This window comes from Felis catus, chromosome X (assembly GCF_018350175.1).
Source record: "Felis catus isolate Fca126 chromosome X, F.catus_Fca126_mat1.0, whole genome shotgun sequence".
Lineage (NCBI taxonomy): Eukaryota > Metazoa > Chordata > Mammalia > Carnivora > Felidae > Felis > Felis catus.
The window spans coordinates 4,233,856-4,249,939 of NC_058386.1; the positions used below are offsets into that span (position 1 = coordinate 4,233,856).

A 16,084-nucleotide genomic window follows, 5' to 3' on the forward strand; every position below is an offset into this window, starting at 1 on the left:
TCATCACTTAAGAGACTGATCTTAGAGTAATGCTGAAGGGAATCTGAGTGCCCCCGTTCATAACTGTGGTCATGGTGGCACAGTGCATTGCACATATTGGTGGTGAGGGTGGCAAATTATAAAAGGAAGTCGCTGGAGACCACGAGCCGTTGAAAATTTGAGTAAGAATGATGTGTCTTTGGCTGCAGACAGAGAACTGGCACTACGAGCTCTTACTCACTGCTGTAGCTGCAGTCAGGTGGGCTGTAATGATCCCTGCCCTGTGCGAGGTACATCCTGACATAATCCTCTACCGCAGTGCCCAGGATGGGTTTGTGTGACCAATAGAACTCTACTGTCGTGCAGGAACGGTATATGCCTCCCACCCAGTTAGGTCGTAAAATACATTCTGGTTTCTATCTCGCTCTCTGTCTTGGCTCACTCATTCTGAAGAAAGCCAGTGGCCCGCCTTCTTGTAAGCACGTTCAAGCAACCCAGTGGAGGAGGCTGAGTAGTCCGTCGCAAGGAATGGACACGTGCGGCTAACAGGCTTGAGGCAAACCATCCTGCACACAGATCTTCCAGCCCCAGTCAAGCCTACAGACGCCTGCAGGCCCAGCTGACATTATGAGATAACCTGAGCCACGAATACCCAGCTCAGCCACTGTAGGATTTCTGAGCCCCAGAAGCTGCGAGGACATGAACGTGTGCTATTGTAAGAGACTACATTTGGTGTATATTTTATTGTGACACGGCATTAGACGACTGAGGAATATAATCACCCACACCATCCTGCGCTGTGGGAACAAAATCAAAACATGGAGACTATGGCTGGAATGAGAAGTATTCAGTACAGAAACTTTGGACGCTGTTTGACATCGGTGTGCAATGACACAAATGTCAATGACCTCGATAGTCAGAGATTAGTGTGATAAATATTATTCACGGGTAACTCATCAGTTGCCATGATCTCATTCTGGCAAATATTATAGTCAATGTATTAAAATGCAGGATCTTTCAAAAAAATTTCTTAATGTTTATTGTATTTTTGAGAGAGGGAGAGAGACAGAGCCTGAGAGGGGGAGGAGCAGAGAGAGAGAGAGAGAGAGACAGGGGGAGACACAGAATCCAAAACAGGCTCCAGGCTCTGAGCCGTCAGCACGGAGCCTGACGTGGGGCTCGAACTCACGAATCAGGAGATCATGACCTGAGCCTGAGTTGGACGCTTAACCGAATGAGCCACCCAGGCACCCCTAAGATGCAGGATCTTTCTAGATGATCATATTGAAGTATAAAATAGTTTTATTTTTTTCATCCATGTTCACATTTGAGACAAAGTTTTAATTAATCAGATTTATGCTTGAGCTACACATGCTTATTCTAAGGTCCTCAAGGGGTGAAAACTGCAAAAAAAAAAACACGAGTAAAATTCAGGAAAAGAAAGGTAATTAAGGGGGAAATGATGCCTCACAAGTATTAAATCATGTTTTAAGCTATAGTAATTAAAATACAGTTGACTCATAAACAACATGGGTTTGAATTGCATGGGTCCACTTGTGAGGTTTTTCAATAAATAATTGACTCAATAAATACTTGTATACAATATGTAATATACAAATATATTTGTTTACAATATGTAATATACAAATATATTTGTATACAAATAATACACAAATAGAATAATGCAAATAATAACACAAGTAATATATATTGAATGTATCAATAAATATAGAATAAATATTTACAGTACTGTAAGTGTATTTTCTCTTCCTTATGATTTTTTAATCACATTTTCTCTTCCCTTATTTTAGTGTAAGAATATAGTATGTAATAATATAACATACCAACTATGTGTTGATCGACTGTTTGTTTATACTATTGTTAAGGCTTCCAGTCAACAGTAGGCTATTAGTGGTTGACAAAAGTTATACGTGGATTTTTGACTGTGTGGGGGGTCGGCGCCCCCAACCCCCTGTCTCGTTGAAGGGTCAACTGTAGTTTGGTTCTGACTCACAGGATATGACAAGAATACTTAGGAAACGATAGTTGACAGCAATAAAAGTTTAGGTATAATTTAAATGTCCACTGGTAGAAAAATGATTAAATGAACTATGCTATACCTTCTCAATAAAATTCATGTAAGCATTTAAAAGGATGAATCATCTCAGTATAATTATGGATCCGTCTTCCAGTGACTTTATGTGGCTAAAATAAGATGTAAAACAGGTGACCTAGAGATACTACACGTGATTACCGCCACACTTCACCCTTGTTCCTGCAAAAACAGTCCCGAGATTCACAGTGACAAATCTTTCCTATGACATTTGATTCTAAAGTGACCTGAAGGATTTAGTTGAAGTGTGGGCTTCTGAGGTAATTGTTCCAGTGGTTGAGACAGACTGAACTCGTTGTGGAAGAATTCAAAACGAACGTGGCTAAACGTGCGAAATAAATATAGTATTTTCAGACATAATGACCTCTAGATATTTGAAATGTGGTTTGAAGATGTTCATGAAGTCTTCATTTTTATATATTCAAATAGAACGCTAAACCCAAAGATCAGTAGCATATTTGGCTGTGAAATCAGTCTTGGGACGAACAGGGCATATTTTTTTAAAAAATGGCCTTTTTTAAAAAAATGCCTAGGGAGGAAAGAAATAGAAATATACATTCATTAAAAAAAAAATGTATCCCTATTCCTTCAAAGTTCAAGACTGTTAAGTACTGGGCTGTAAAACTCTGATCCCCTAAATGTTTATAGAGCATCTATTAATATGGCTTTAGTTATAACTTTTTCCCCCTTCTAATTAGTTTCTCAATAAAGACAAAATAAGGGGGCCCGGGTGGCTCAGTTGGTTAAGCGTCCGACTCTGGATTCGTCTCAGGTTATGATCTCATGGCTGGTGAGTTCAAACCCGGCACTGGGCTCTCTGCTGACAGCACGGAGCCCTCTTGGGATTGTCTCTCTCCTTCTCTCTCTACCCCTACCCCACTGACGCGCAAGGTCTTTCTCTCTCAAAGTAAACATTAAAAAAAAAAAATGGATACCGAATTAGAGAGTGCTATACAGAAGACGTAAGGTTGTCTTGGCAGAAATCTGTGGAGCCCAGAGAGAGCTACTTAATTAAAAAGTTGCACCACGATCAATCAGCATACAATAGGAAGAACTGCATTTTACAAAATCACAGAACAGTTCTGGCATCTGAAACAGCGAGGACTGATTAAAGTTTCCTCTTTCAGATTCTACTGTAAATCCAGACTTAGAAACAGTCCTCCTTACTCTGCCTTTCAAAGTATTGAATAAGGAACTTCAAACTTCTATTATTTTCCCAACGCTACGAAATCGCAGTAAATCTGTATTCCCTCTTATCTTTAATGGAAGAGGCATCTCAGTTCTCCGTAGAGGGAAAAGTAAATGACAATAGTCACCACAAGCAACAATTCTTGTATCAGTTGTTCTGCATAAAAATTAGTTATTCTGTTTAAACCCTGGCTCTCAGGTGTCAGGGAGAAAGCCTAGTCCCTGCAAACTCTTGGAAAAAGCTACTTCTTCGTACTGCGAAATGTTTCAGCTCTCAGTAGGATAGGACCCCCCACCCCCACCCCGCCCCGCCCGCCAGCTTCCCACCACTTAAACTTGGTTTTCCACTATTAGGTGAAGGATGCTCAGAGAACATCACATTAATTTCGGCGGACAGTAAATTTTATCTAATTCAGCAAGCAAGCCTGTGTTAATTAGGCCTCCCAGGACGAGTGATGGCAAGGCAGCTTCTGTTCCTGATCGATAAACTCACCTCTAGCAGCTCAGGTGGACTGTTACTGGGGCTTCCGAGTAAGAAAGAGGGTCCCATTCTTGCGAGCCAGCTCTAGGCGCCTACCAGTGCGACAAGCGGGCTGGCTGTATACAAGTAACATCGCCTCCTCTTCCTGTCCATCTGTCCCGGCGGAGGTCAGAACTGCCCGGGGGGAAGCACGTTCCCTGCAGTCGCCTGAGGCGGCTCAACGCCTTCCAGCCTTGAGCCTGATGGATGGGGACGTCAACATGCTGACACAGCCAGCACAGATGTGCTGTTTGATCCCAGGGACGCGAGCCTTCTTTGATGAGAAGGCAGGAGCATCAGTACACGCAGCCTAATTTCCTGTAATCCTGCTCTGCAGACACTTACAGGCAACAGGGTATTAAGAGCCCACAAGGCAGTGTGTCCCTCCTGGTGGCCTTTGTCAGCAAAGAGCCCGACTCATGAGTGTCTCTGGGGCGAAAGACACCACCCTGGCCAAGGGTGTGAGTGTTCAGGCCTCTATCAGGTGGGAGACGCGGAATCTCCTGGAAGACCGTTGGGCCTTCACGGCTGACATTTCTGTATGGAAACGGCCCAGAGGAAAGGACACATGCTTCGGTGACACAGGACAATGAGGAGCACGCTTAGAAAAGGTGCCGTGAGGGGGGTGCGGAGGGAAAAAGGCCGATGCTGACGGGCTGAAAGCATCACTTATTTCCGTGGCTTTTGCCAAACGGGAAAAGAGACGTGGCCGTCTGTCACGTGCTTCACGACAGGCGACCTTCTGTGTCAGGTCTGAGTTGTTTTCTGGACACGGGGCATTCTGGGTCTCCCCACTGGACCTCTCTTCCGTAAAGGAAGAAACCCTGGTCCGAACAATCACCCATCATAGGTTAATATGCGTCTCTTCCTCGTTGATCTCAATATCCAGAAGCACTTTCTGTGCGATGAATTAAATCCTGGCAGCAGGTGACCAGGCGTGTTTCCCGAGGGCACGTTGGGTTTCCAAGTGAGAGATTTGCAAACAATTGCTGGTCTTCCGTAGGAGGGCGTGATACGGGAAGGAAAAAAATGCAGGAGGAACGGAAGCATTTAAGGTGAGTGGAGGCAACAGGATTTTGCTAATACAACATTTTGCTTTCACTCAGACTCTTATGATGAAGAAAGACCACAATGGGTTCTTCAAGCACGGTTCGTATCTGTGTTGGTGCGTAACACCTTCAATAATAATACCGCCCTCGGTAATAATGCAAATGAGCCCGTGCTTCATGTGTTTGCATTTACGAAGCACCTTGGCTTCTGTATTCTCACTCAAGCCCCCACAGGGATCATGCGAGGAAGGCACACTATTGAACCCATTTCACAGACGGGAAACTAAAGGTCACAGAGCATGCATGGGTGGCCCCAGCCTCCTCCAGCCACTACCAGGTCCAAGCTGAGGTTCACGCCTTCTACCCCTATTGGGCTTTACTACCCTCTTCTGTAAAGGGAGCATCTTAATGCCAGCCAGTGGTGGAAGGACTAGTATCCCGTTTCACAGATGGGGAAACTGAGTCATGGAGCATTTAAGTAAATTACTGAGGGCTATGTAGGGGTGTGACACGGGCAGTCTGGCTCCAGATTCTATGCCCTTAGTCTCCACACTAGACTGGGTGACGGCAGCTCATAAAGGAGGGACGATGTCAGGAGGGTACAGTCAGTGGGAAATGGTGGCACCACCAGAGGGGGGAGCCCCGAGCTGACCTTGGAGCCATGAAACAGCATCCAAAGTGGGGATGAGACCTTTGCCTTTCATCTGTCAGTCAAAGGACATGCAAACCCATTCAGTATTCTTGACCTGAGTCAGAATCTACCTTTCAACCCAAAGTATGATGCAGCAAGAAATAGTCCACCAATAAAGAGACATAGATTGGGAGAGGAAACGGGTCAACAAGACATGTCTATCTTCTCATGGTGGGAATCTTCAGAGAAAAGAAGCGGAGTATCTACAGAAAGGCAAAAGCAAAGATGAAATACATTTTCCAGTTTTTAGGCAATAAAACACATCACACCCAGCAACCTCATCACTCGTAAAACACGTGCTTTGCACGGAAGCCACTGTAACCACAAAAGAGAGACAGGCAGCGACTGCAGAAGGGAAAGTGTGGCCCCTTCTGAAAGACTGCCTCATGGGAATTCAACCTTATCTCAAATTTCTCTCTTATGAACATGATAATTCCTAAACTTTTGATAAGAGATTTACATATCTCGGAGCTTGACGCATTTCTTCACTGCTGAAGGAAATGGTACAATCCTATTTTACACCGCTGAGAAATTTATAATGGTAGCAGATAAGAAAAATAGGCCAGAGTGTCTGAAACACACAGATTAACGGTCTGCATCGATCAATTCGCCAGATAATTGCACAACCGTTCCTGTCACTCTGTACAGGAATGGCTTCAAGGTAAATAATATTGATGCTTTCTCTTTTGTGATATTTTAATTATATTCGCAAGACTTATAGTCACAGGCCAACATACGGTAATTTAATTCGGGAGAATGCTTTCGTTATTTCAGTATTAAAATTAATACATATTTCGTTGATGAGTTTGATGTTCTCTGCAGTAGATGTAGCGTGAAACTTTAGAAAAGTGTTTGAGATGATGTGATTGGAAAGGTTCCAGAATTAATGGCATATAAGAGAAAAGAGTGTGGGGCGTCTGTATGAACTGTATACATACAGACATCAGGCACGAGAGTATATATGTGTTTACACTGCCATCAGCAATTGGTGAAGAATTCAGGCCATCGGATGCTTCTCACTCTGCTTTGAGTTTGTACATCTGACCAAAGTTCCCTCAGAGCTGGAAAGATCCCAGCCAAGGGATCCCGCTGGACCCAGCCAATGGGGTTGTAGTCTCTATTGTTGTTTGATGTCCTAGAGAAGATAGTTAAGTTCACAGGGGCAGGATTGCCTTCGTTCAAGGACCCTGGGATGTTTCGCGCATTCCTCTATGTACAAATAGCAGTAGCATCCACTCAGTTGTGAGAATGAACATCTCCAGCTGTTTCCAAGTGCTCCCTGAGCAGGGTGGGAGTGAGGCTGAAGTGACCCCTGGTTGACAACCACTGATTTAATTCAACCAACGTTTCATGGGCTGTGTTGGATGCCAAGTAGACATCGCGGGACCAAAGAGACTTTCTACCCGTCCGCGCCATCCAAAGAGAGGTGGTGGAAGGGGAGAGGCATCCGACCAAGTGACCAGAGAGGTATTCATGAATCACAAGTCACCATAAGGTCTGTGGACAGAAGTCTGGGGCAGTGGGAGGAGAATTTGAGAAGGGTCTAATGGATGAAGGAGAAACCAGGGACGAGCTTTCCAATGAAAGGACAGTTGGTTGTTGGAGACGTAATAGAAGTTTCTGGAGAAGATGAGGTGAAGGGCACCCAGACCGGGAGGCAGCATGTTGAGTCCTGAGGGCAGCAAGTCACAAGCACGGGTAACGGGAGGGCCAGGGGGCATGACGTCCAGAGAGCAAAGGGAAGGAAAGTCAGGAGCCACGTTTTGCACAGCAAAAGAGGGCACGGCATGAATTTGGTAGTTCTTTCTAAGGCCAGCGCTCAGCCAGAGGTGACGTTTGAGTTGAAGAATTTCATCATCGACCGGTCCCTTTCACTGGTCATTGGGAGGCTGAGCGTAGCATGGACTGTAGCGCCGGCCCCATGCTGCAGCAAAGCATTGGCTGCAGCAAAGCCAGTGAGACAAGGTGGTGCTTTGTCCTACCGCAGACGATCTGGAGATGCTGGCCGTGTGGCCACCTCCTCTCAGGGGTGTGGACGGCTTCCCCAGCACCCCCGTGCCCTGCCTGTGTGTGTCCTTCATGGCACTTAGGATTCACAACGTGCAGTTTGGCTTGTGTTTATTGTCTTTCTTGTGTCTCTCCTTTCCCAAGCTTCTTCCAGCCACACCCTCATCTTCAACCTGGGTGGGGGGGGGGGGGTGCATTTTGAGAGTCAGCCAGGCAAGATTTTCGGACACATGAGAGGTTGGGAGGGGAGAGTGATGGGACAGAAAAGGTGTGAAGGTTGGACCTGGCGGGGCACGCGTCCTGGAGGTATCGGTATTTCTCGAGACGGGGGACGGCGCAGGAGGGTGACGTTGTGGCAGTGGACGGTGAGAGAGGGAGAAGTGGAGAATTAAGTCTGTAACTCGTTACGGTTGAGATTCCTCTGCGGCGACAAAACAGACGGTGTCCGTCATGAGAAAGCTGACAAGGAGCCGTCTGAGAGGGTGCCACTGGGAAGGCTGGGTATTGGGTTATTTTTGCTTTTAACAATCTCGATCATCTTTACGTAGCTAAGCTGAAGCAATGCCTCCAAGTAGCTATTGTTTTTGTTTCTGGTCTCCTGCCCTTTGTTTTGCTGTCCCTCTAATTCCTGATCGAGGTTGTGGGATAAACGTGCAACACGGGCAGAGAAATCCCATATCCAGGTACAGACATAGTTGTATCAGCCCACGTTGGCTGTTTGTGATTGCTGCCCCGGGTTTTAGGTAATTGTAACACAACAGATAATCACAGGAGGCATCTCGATGAAAACGGCTGACTGAAATCTTTGTGGGTCAAAATGTGGTTTTCAGTATCTCACCCTTCATGGCCCGGGTCAGGCTTTGGCCACTTGCACGTGCTAGAGAAACCGCGTCCCTGCGTCTCTGGGTTTTGACCTGGGAAGAGGAGGAGCGTGGGCGTGGTGGATTTTTAACGTGTGTGATACTGCGAGAGAACGCGGGGTGTGTGAGGACCAAGCCTGTTGCGGGAGAGAATAAGACGCCGTCTCTTTTCAGGATAATCAAACCAGGTCAGCACCATCCCACAGAAAGACCAGCTGTTGGCTGGACCACTCCTGCCCTCATCCCCACTTATGCGGATGGATATTCAAAGTGATACTCTGGAAGGCTGAAATTTCCACGTGCCATACAGACAGACGCAAAGGGATGTGTCTCTATCACAGATACTGGGAAGCATTTGTTAACGAGGCGAGACAAGGAAAGGTGGCTAAATTTGACTAGGGGAAAATATGTTCATGAAGGGAATAGACAAAACGATGGCACCAGCTCCGTTTAGGGAAAGGAAGTCTGAAAAAAAATATATAAAGACAAAAGAAAGACATTGCATAAATGAGGAATACAGTCTAGCAGAGAAATGTTTTTAGCGTTAGGGAAATCGGGCTCCGACATATCCATCATTTACGTGACGATATATCTGGGCCCCAGCCCAGAGAGTGACGATATATCTGGGCCCCAGCCCCCTCATGTATATCAAAGTACTTAATAGCAGGGAATGACATGAGATTAATGTCCAGGATACTTTAGTCTTTCATCTGAAAATGTTTCCACTATGTGTATTTTTACTCTCATGTCTAGAAAACAGTGCTGGATACAGCCATTTACTATAAAATATTTTTCACACCTTGGCCAAACTTTAGGCAGACTCCCTATTAGAAAACCTATAAAAATTTCATAAATAGGAAATTAAAGCCTGCAGGAATGTAAATTTTATTCCGTGGTTATGATGTGTGCCTCCAGGAAATGACCCTTGATATGCATAAAGCTGTAGTGCATTTGTGCTCTGATTTTGATGCCTGGATAGTAGAAATAAAGCCGCCCGGTCCCTTTCCCTTTCATCTGAAATTGCCAAACTAAGGGAGAATTACAGTAACGACCATGGCTCTCAAGCACGTTTATGTTCATTACTGCAGCTAACCACAACAATGCATTTCCCGGCTACTCAAAGTAGTCAAGTTAGAGATGTTAAACTACAGATGTAAACTTACCTACCCTTGGAAATACACGATTGAACTAGTGTCTTGAGTCTACCAGCATGTTTGAAGTACCTTATAGTATTCAATACGCAAGTCCAAGGACACAAAGATGAACAAGGAATATCCCTTATCCTCAAAGAGAAAATGGTTGGGTTGGCAAGTCATACCTCGAAACAAATCAGTGCAACGGTGTGAAAAGAACTAACCTACCCAGAGGCAGCAACGTAAGAACACGTCCTTGTCAGGTGAGTGCACACCTGCCCAGTTGCTGGACACGGTGTGTTTGGCATTAGGCACATGAAGACAATTGAGCCTGTTAAGAGTTGTACGTGGTCTCATAAGCCAAGCCAGACCAAAATGCTGGCCTACTGCTCTTGCCCCGCTCATGAGCTAATCTCTCTTTTTCATTCATCAATCCAGGGTGTTATGATGCCTTCATGGACCACCGTCAAAGGTTACGTAGCCTGGGTGGTTCAGTCTGTTAAGCATTCAGCTTCGTCTCAGGTCATGATCTCGTGTTTCATGGATTTGATCCCTGCGTTGGGCTCTGTGCTGACAGCTCAGAGCCTGGAGCCTGCTTCGGATTCTGCGTCTCCCTCTCTCTCTGCCCCTCCCCTGCTCATGCTTTGTCTGTCTGTCTCTCTCAAAAATAAAATAAAGCCTTAAAGAAATTTAAATGTTCCTTAGCCAAGAAGGTGTGCCATGGTAGGGGGGGCAGTCCCTCTCATATTACTTTCCTACCTACACACCAGAGTTCTTCAACATATGTCCATCAGGGTGCTTTATTTATAACAAATGTAATGCCTTCTTTATCTTGACATTAAGACTCATGCATGATATAATTTCCCACAATCAGAATTTGGAAATAAATCCGTACAGGGTCACCTGGGTGGCTCAGTCAGTCGGTTGAGCATCTGACTTCAACTCAGGTCATGATCTCGCAGTTCCTGAGTTTGAGCCCCGCGTCAGGCTTGCTGGTGTCTGCCTGTCAGTGCAGAGCCCATTTCAGATCCTCTGTCCCCCTCTCCCTGCCCCTGTTCAACTTGCGCTCTCCCAAAAATAAATAAATATTTTTTAAAAAGAAAGAAAATGAATCTGTATCATGCCCTATCTATGCTGCAAAGGAGAAAATCAAGGAAAATAGTTCCAATTAAATAATGCGTACCCCAATGCATTAACAGTTAGGCCTGATTGCACGAGATTACGTAAGTAAGTAAAGACACGGGTGCCTCCTTAGGAAGCATAAGCCTGAGTTTAGGAAGAGATCAGAAGACATTCCAAAAGGAAAAGGCAGAAGTGGGAAGAGTAGAATGTAGAGGGCACTAGTAACAAGCAGCATTAACATAAGGACCAACAGGGGTGCCTGGGTGGCTCAGTCGGTTAAGCGTCCAATTCCGGCTCAGGTCATGATGTCGTAGTTCATGGGTTCAAGCCCCGCGTCGGGCTCTGTGCTGCTGACAGCTCAGAGCCCGGAGCCTGCTTCGGATTCTGTGTCTCCCTCTGGGTCTGCCCCTCTCTCGCTTACTCCCTGTCTCTCTTTGTCTCTCAAAAACAAATACACATTAAAAAAAAATAAAACAAACATAAGGACCAACAGACAGTATTTCTTTGACAATGTTAAGAGGAAAAGAAAAGGAAATAACAGCAAGTAAAGTTAGGCTATGTGCCAAGACAAATTATAGGCTGTCTGAGGGGAGAGATCCAGATAGATGTTCTGCTCAGGATACGGAATGAGACAGACTGTGACACACTATCACAGAAAACATGGTCCAACGTGGAAAGTCTTCTGTGTGTTAAGATGATTCCAATATGGTGAGTAGAGGTCGTATCAGTGAAGTGATTTCCCATAATGGTGTTCAAGATTTGTCAGAATCCTAAGCATTACCAAGTACAGATGACTTTTAAACATCGTGGGGGTTAGGTGCTCCAATTCCCACCTCCTCTTACACAGTCAGAAACCCAAGTAAAACTTTTGACTCTCCCAAAACTTAATTACTGATAGCTTACTGTTGACCAGAAGTCTAACCGACAACATGAACAGTAGATCCACACATTTCTGGGATGTTCTCTGTATAATATACTGCAGTCTTACAGTAGCGTAAGCTAGAGACAAGAAAATGTGATTAAGAAAATCATAAGGAAGAGAAAATAGATTTATGGTATTCTGATGTATTTATAGAAAAGGGTCTGCATAGGAAAGGACCGTCGTTTAAGGGTCAATTGTATAATCTTGCTGATGGCACATGACACTTAGACTCAAGAAAATTGTCCTGGGAGGAAAAATACTTGAGTTTACAGAGGAGATAGAATTCCTTTGTAGGCATCGATAATTATGAAAAGGTTTTTCACCGAGAGGGGTAACTAGTAAGGCTTTTGAAAACCATGCAGGATGTGGGGGCTCATTCTTTGCTTTGGGGCTGCCTGTGGGTTCCAGCATACCACGCTGAGCGAATCCAACCTTGAAATGGTTAAGGGTGGTCATTAAGGCAACTACTGAAAATGGCCTCCCAAATTTCCCAAATGTTCCATAAGGGGGCAGCACCATCCCCGTTCAGAAGTACTGCGACTCCCAGAAGTCCATGATAAGATTACCTAATTGTTAAGCGAGCAACTGTTGACCTCTGACAGAATGAAGGATGCGGGGAGGATGTGGAAAAAGAGAGTGATGTATGATGAATACCAGCTGAGGCTCAGGACTGAGATACTGGGCCCAAGTTCATGCAGTCACTGAACTAGTTGCTCATTGCTACTGTCCCCCCACCCAAATGACAGTGGGCGGGAAGGCACTGCTTCACCCCGTGAACCGGAACCCAGCAAATCCAAGAACCCCTCTCTCTTCCTCCTCACAACCAAGTTCCGACTGTTACAAATGAAGGTTTCACCCGCGTGTCCTGAAGACATTTGCTCTGGCGAATGTACCAGGACCTTCAGTATTTGGGGCCGGAGTGAGTGGCCCATGTGAGCAGGGACGCACAGATCTGGAAACAGGTATGTCTCCCTCGAGGGCCATCCTCTCTCCTCTGTGTATGTCATGTTCACCCGTTAACACTTGAGGCTCATCCAGGCGAGAAGGGGCTGTAAATCAGAGCGTCGTGTTCCACGAGTAAACGTGGCAAAAAGGCCAGGCATCCCCGACCGCCCGAACTGTACCATTCAGAAGTGGGAAAGAAGGAGGGAGGGGCCTCCAGGAAAAGAGGTCACCCCGAGGGAGAAAAAGGAGAAAATAGAACACGCAGGGGCGGGGGGGGGGGGAGAAGAGTGAGTAACGGAGCATGAGCAGCTGACATTGAGCTGTTCCCCGGGGTTGGAATCACGCCAGGGGCAAGCCGCACGGTGGTCCTGTGACTTCTGTGACTTACGGGCGTCCTCTGAGCAGAAGGATTTGCATCTCTGGGCTGGAGTCCTGCCGTAAATTATGGGGAGAAAGGCGTGCACAGACACCCTTTAATCTACCATCCGGAGGCTCACGGCGAGACATCACAGAAGAGCACCATGGCACCAGGGCGAGTGGGGAGTGAGGTCACGCGCGTAACTTTGAAACACTCGTCTAGCATGGGTGGTGGGTGGGAGTTTTTGCAATTCTGTCAAACCCTTCAAGTCTTCACTGAAGGGTCCCAGAATCCCTGCTTTAAAACCTGCGGAATTTGCTAGGTTCCACTGTCATGCAAATCACCACCTCCCAGGAGGTCTGTCTGCCTTTGCTTAGGGTTCTGGGCAGCTGCTGGGAGCCTGGGGTGAGGGGGGAGGATGGATGTGGAGCTTAGGAATGTGGATGCCTGGATGTGTAGACACCGAGGTCAGGATTTTATGTCTGTGTGGGCACCATGACAGGAAGGACGCACGTCAAGGTCTGAACAACCATCCAGAAAACAACAACCCACGCTCTCTTTCCGTTATGGGACACTGGGAAGTTCCGATTTTAAAGATGGCTCCATCCACATGCATGGAGCACACTCTCTTTGTAAAGGGCTCTTCTCTTGGCTTTAAGAAACGAACAAGGCTTGGTCCAGAACAAATGGGAAAATGAGTCTTGCATGCAAAGAGGGCAGAAAAAAGAATGGTCATTGCCAAGGGGCTGGAGGCAGGGGAGATGGGGAGAGTGTTCGATGGGTATAGAGTTTCAGTCTTGCAAGAGGAGTTAAGTTCTAGAGTTTTTAGAAGGTGCTCCGTCAATAATCTCCCTATTTCTACCGGCACTAAATATGTTCAGATAGTGAAGGGAGTGGATTGAGAGGTAGGTTGGTGCTTTTGTTTCTTTTGCTGATTGTTTTAAAATTGCTTTCACGCTAATAGAGAAGAGCTGCCTCGAAACAAATGAACAGATATTTCGGAAGAAATATCTCTACGTTACAGAAGAAACAGGGAAGGAGTTGATGCCCTCTAGGAAAGCAGTTTGAATGGGAGAGGCAATGAGGTGGGAAGAAAGGAAGTGCTTTTTGGTCACGAGCTTTCTTTAAAGATAACTGAGTTTGAAAATTATGGTTGAGGCTTGAACAACACGGGGGGGGGGGGGCGACGCCAACCACCCCCAAGACACGCGGTTAAAACCGTGGGAAAGCTGACGTCTGCAAGCCCGGTGTAGGGTCAGCACCAGAACCTGACGTGGTGGGACCCTCGCCAGACTTCCAGCCTCCAGAACTGTGCGAAATAGGTGTGTGCCTTTTGAGCCACCAAGTTCATGGGATGTTGCTATGGCAGCCCGAGCTGATGAAGACAATACGCTAATGTCAGATCACGTTGTCTCTACTCATCCTAAAGGGAGTCACCAGTCCCCCTGCACACACACAGGGGGAGGAAATGACATGGGGTTGTGACCCTCAGGAAACACAAGAGGGATGTCTGTCTGGGTCTCTTCTCCCCAACTCCCATGTTAGGACATCTCATTTCAATCTGGCCACGATCTCCAGGATATTTATTTTAATGTTTTATTTATTTTTGAGACAGAGAGAGACAGAGCATGAATGGGGGGAGGGTCAGAGAGAGAGGGAGACACAGAATCCGAAGCAGGCTCAGGGCTCCGAGCTGTCAGCACAGAGCCTGACGTGGGGCTTGAACTCATGAACCATGAGATCATGACTTGAGCCGAAGTCAGAAGCTCAACCGACTGAGCCCCCCAGGTGCGTCCAGGATGTATGTTTGCACAAGCCCATAAGCAACAGCTTAGAAGTGCAAAAGTGCCAGCACGTGTTGTGACAGCCACTGCCCCAGTATAGCTCTTTTCTTTTCTTGTTTCTGCTTGATGTGTCCAGGCCCGTGTTGTAGATGAACTCCCCTTGCTCAAGCTGGGGACCTTTGTTCTCCGATAGCCTTGAAGGTTGAGACGCACGCGGAAACCGCGTCCTGACACACACAGCCCTCCGGGGGCGTCCTTTAGACTATTTAGAACCAAATGCCAGCCGTTTGAAAGGCACATGCTGAGGGACTCTCAGCAGACCTGAGAAGGACTTCAGTCTCCTTTGGTCCAGGTCAGGTCAAGGCAGAGGGCCGTCGCAAGAATACCGCAAAAACATTTTACGTAAGATTCCATGAATCAGTTTATCTGCCAGCTACAGTGTCCTGACTTAAAGTGAATGCATTCGTGGGGCGCCTGGGTGGCTCAGTCGGTTGAGCGTCCGACTTCAGCTCAGGTTGTGGTCTCACGGTTTGTGGGTTCAAGGCCCGCGGCGGGCTCTGTGCTGACAGCTCAGTGCCTGGAGCCTGCTTCGGATTCTGTGTCTCCCTCTCTCTCTGCCCCTCCCCTGCTTGTGCTTGGTCTCTGTTTCCCTCAAAAACAAATACACATTAAAACAAAATCTTAGGGGCGCCTGGGTGGCTCAGTGGGTTGAGCCTCCGACTTCGGCTCAGGTCATGATCTCGCGAGATCTCGCGTGATCTCGCGTGAGTTCGAGCCCCGCGTCGGGCTCTGTGCTGATGGCTCAGAGCCTGGAGCCTGCTTCGGATTCTGTGTCTCCCTCTCTCTCTACCCCTACCTGGCTAGCACTGTGTCTCACCCTCCCTCAGAAATAATAAGTGAACATTAGAAAATAATAACAAAGTGAATGGAATCTTGAACACACGGAACAAACCCTCTCTGCTTCCACTTTCTTCCTATTAGCTTTTGTGTTTTCCAAACGTGCACCTAAGTCCATGTCAGCGGGCAACCTCCACTCCGCCTTCAAAACAGTCATGAAGACTGGTATTGGTGAGTCCACACAGGATTTACCTTGGGTGTCTGTGCCGTGACTGTACCTTGGGAACAAGCCCAGAACAGAGCAGGCATGAAGGATCGGGTGAGTGCTTGCTGGCTTTCTTCCTGCGCCTTGTATCACCTGCCACAGGTAAAATACAATATCCGGCAGCATTATAAAAAAAAAAAAAAATCATGTGCTTTTCAGGCATCCAGATTTGGATGTACACCTGAATTTAATTAACCCACTTGAGACGTGGGTACATGTGATTGATCCTCTAAGCTTACCCTTTTTATCATTGAAGAAATGGGAATGATCACATTTATGATGATGGTGGTCCTCATAGTTCAAAAGGTTAA

General features: G+C 46.5%; 1 protein-coding gene across 4 annotated transcripts in view; it reads right to left on the reverse strand.

Moving 5' to 3' along the window:
* LOC101082722 (pseudouridine 5'-phosphatase) overlaps positions 1 to 16,084 on the reverse strand; it is a 483,897-nt gene that overhangs the window by 187,491 nt on the left and 280,322 nt on the right. Inside the window, exon 6 of one of the 4 annotated variants that reach the window (XR_006593103.1) lies at positions 3,774 to 5,743. The exons of the other annotated variants lie outside the window; for them this stretch is intronic. The gene's annotated coding sequence lies outside the window, so the exon portion shown is untranslated. The remainder of the gene's footprint in view (positions 1 to 3,773; positions 5,744 to 16,084) is intronic. 4 annotated transcript variants of the gene reach the window in all.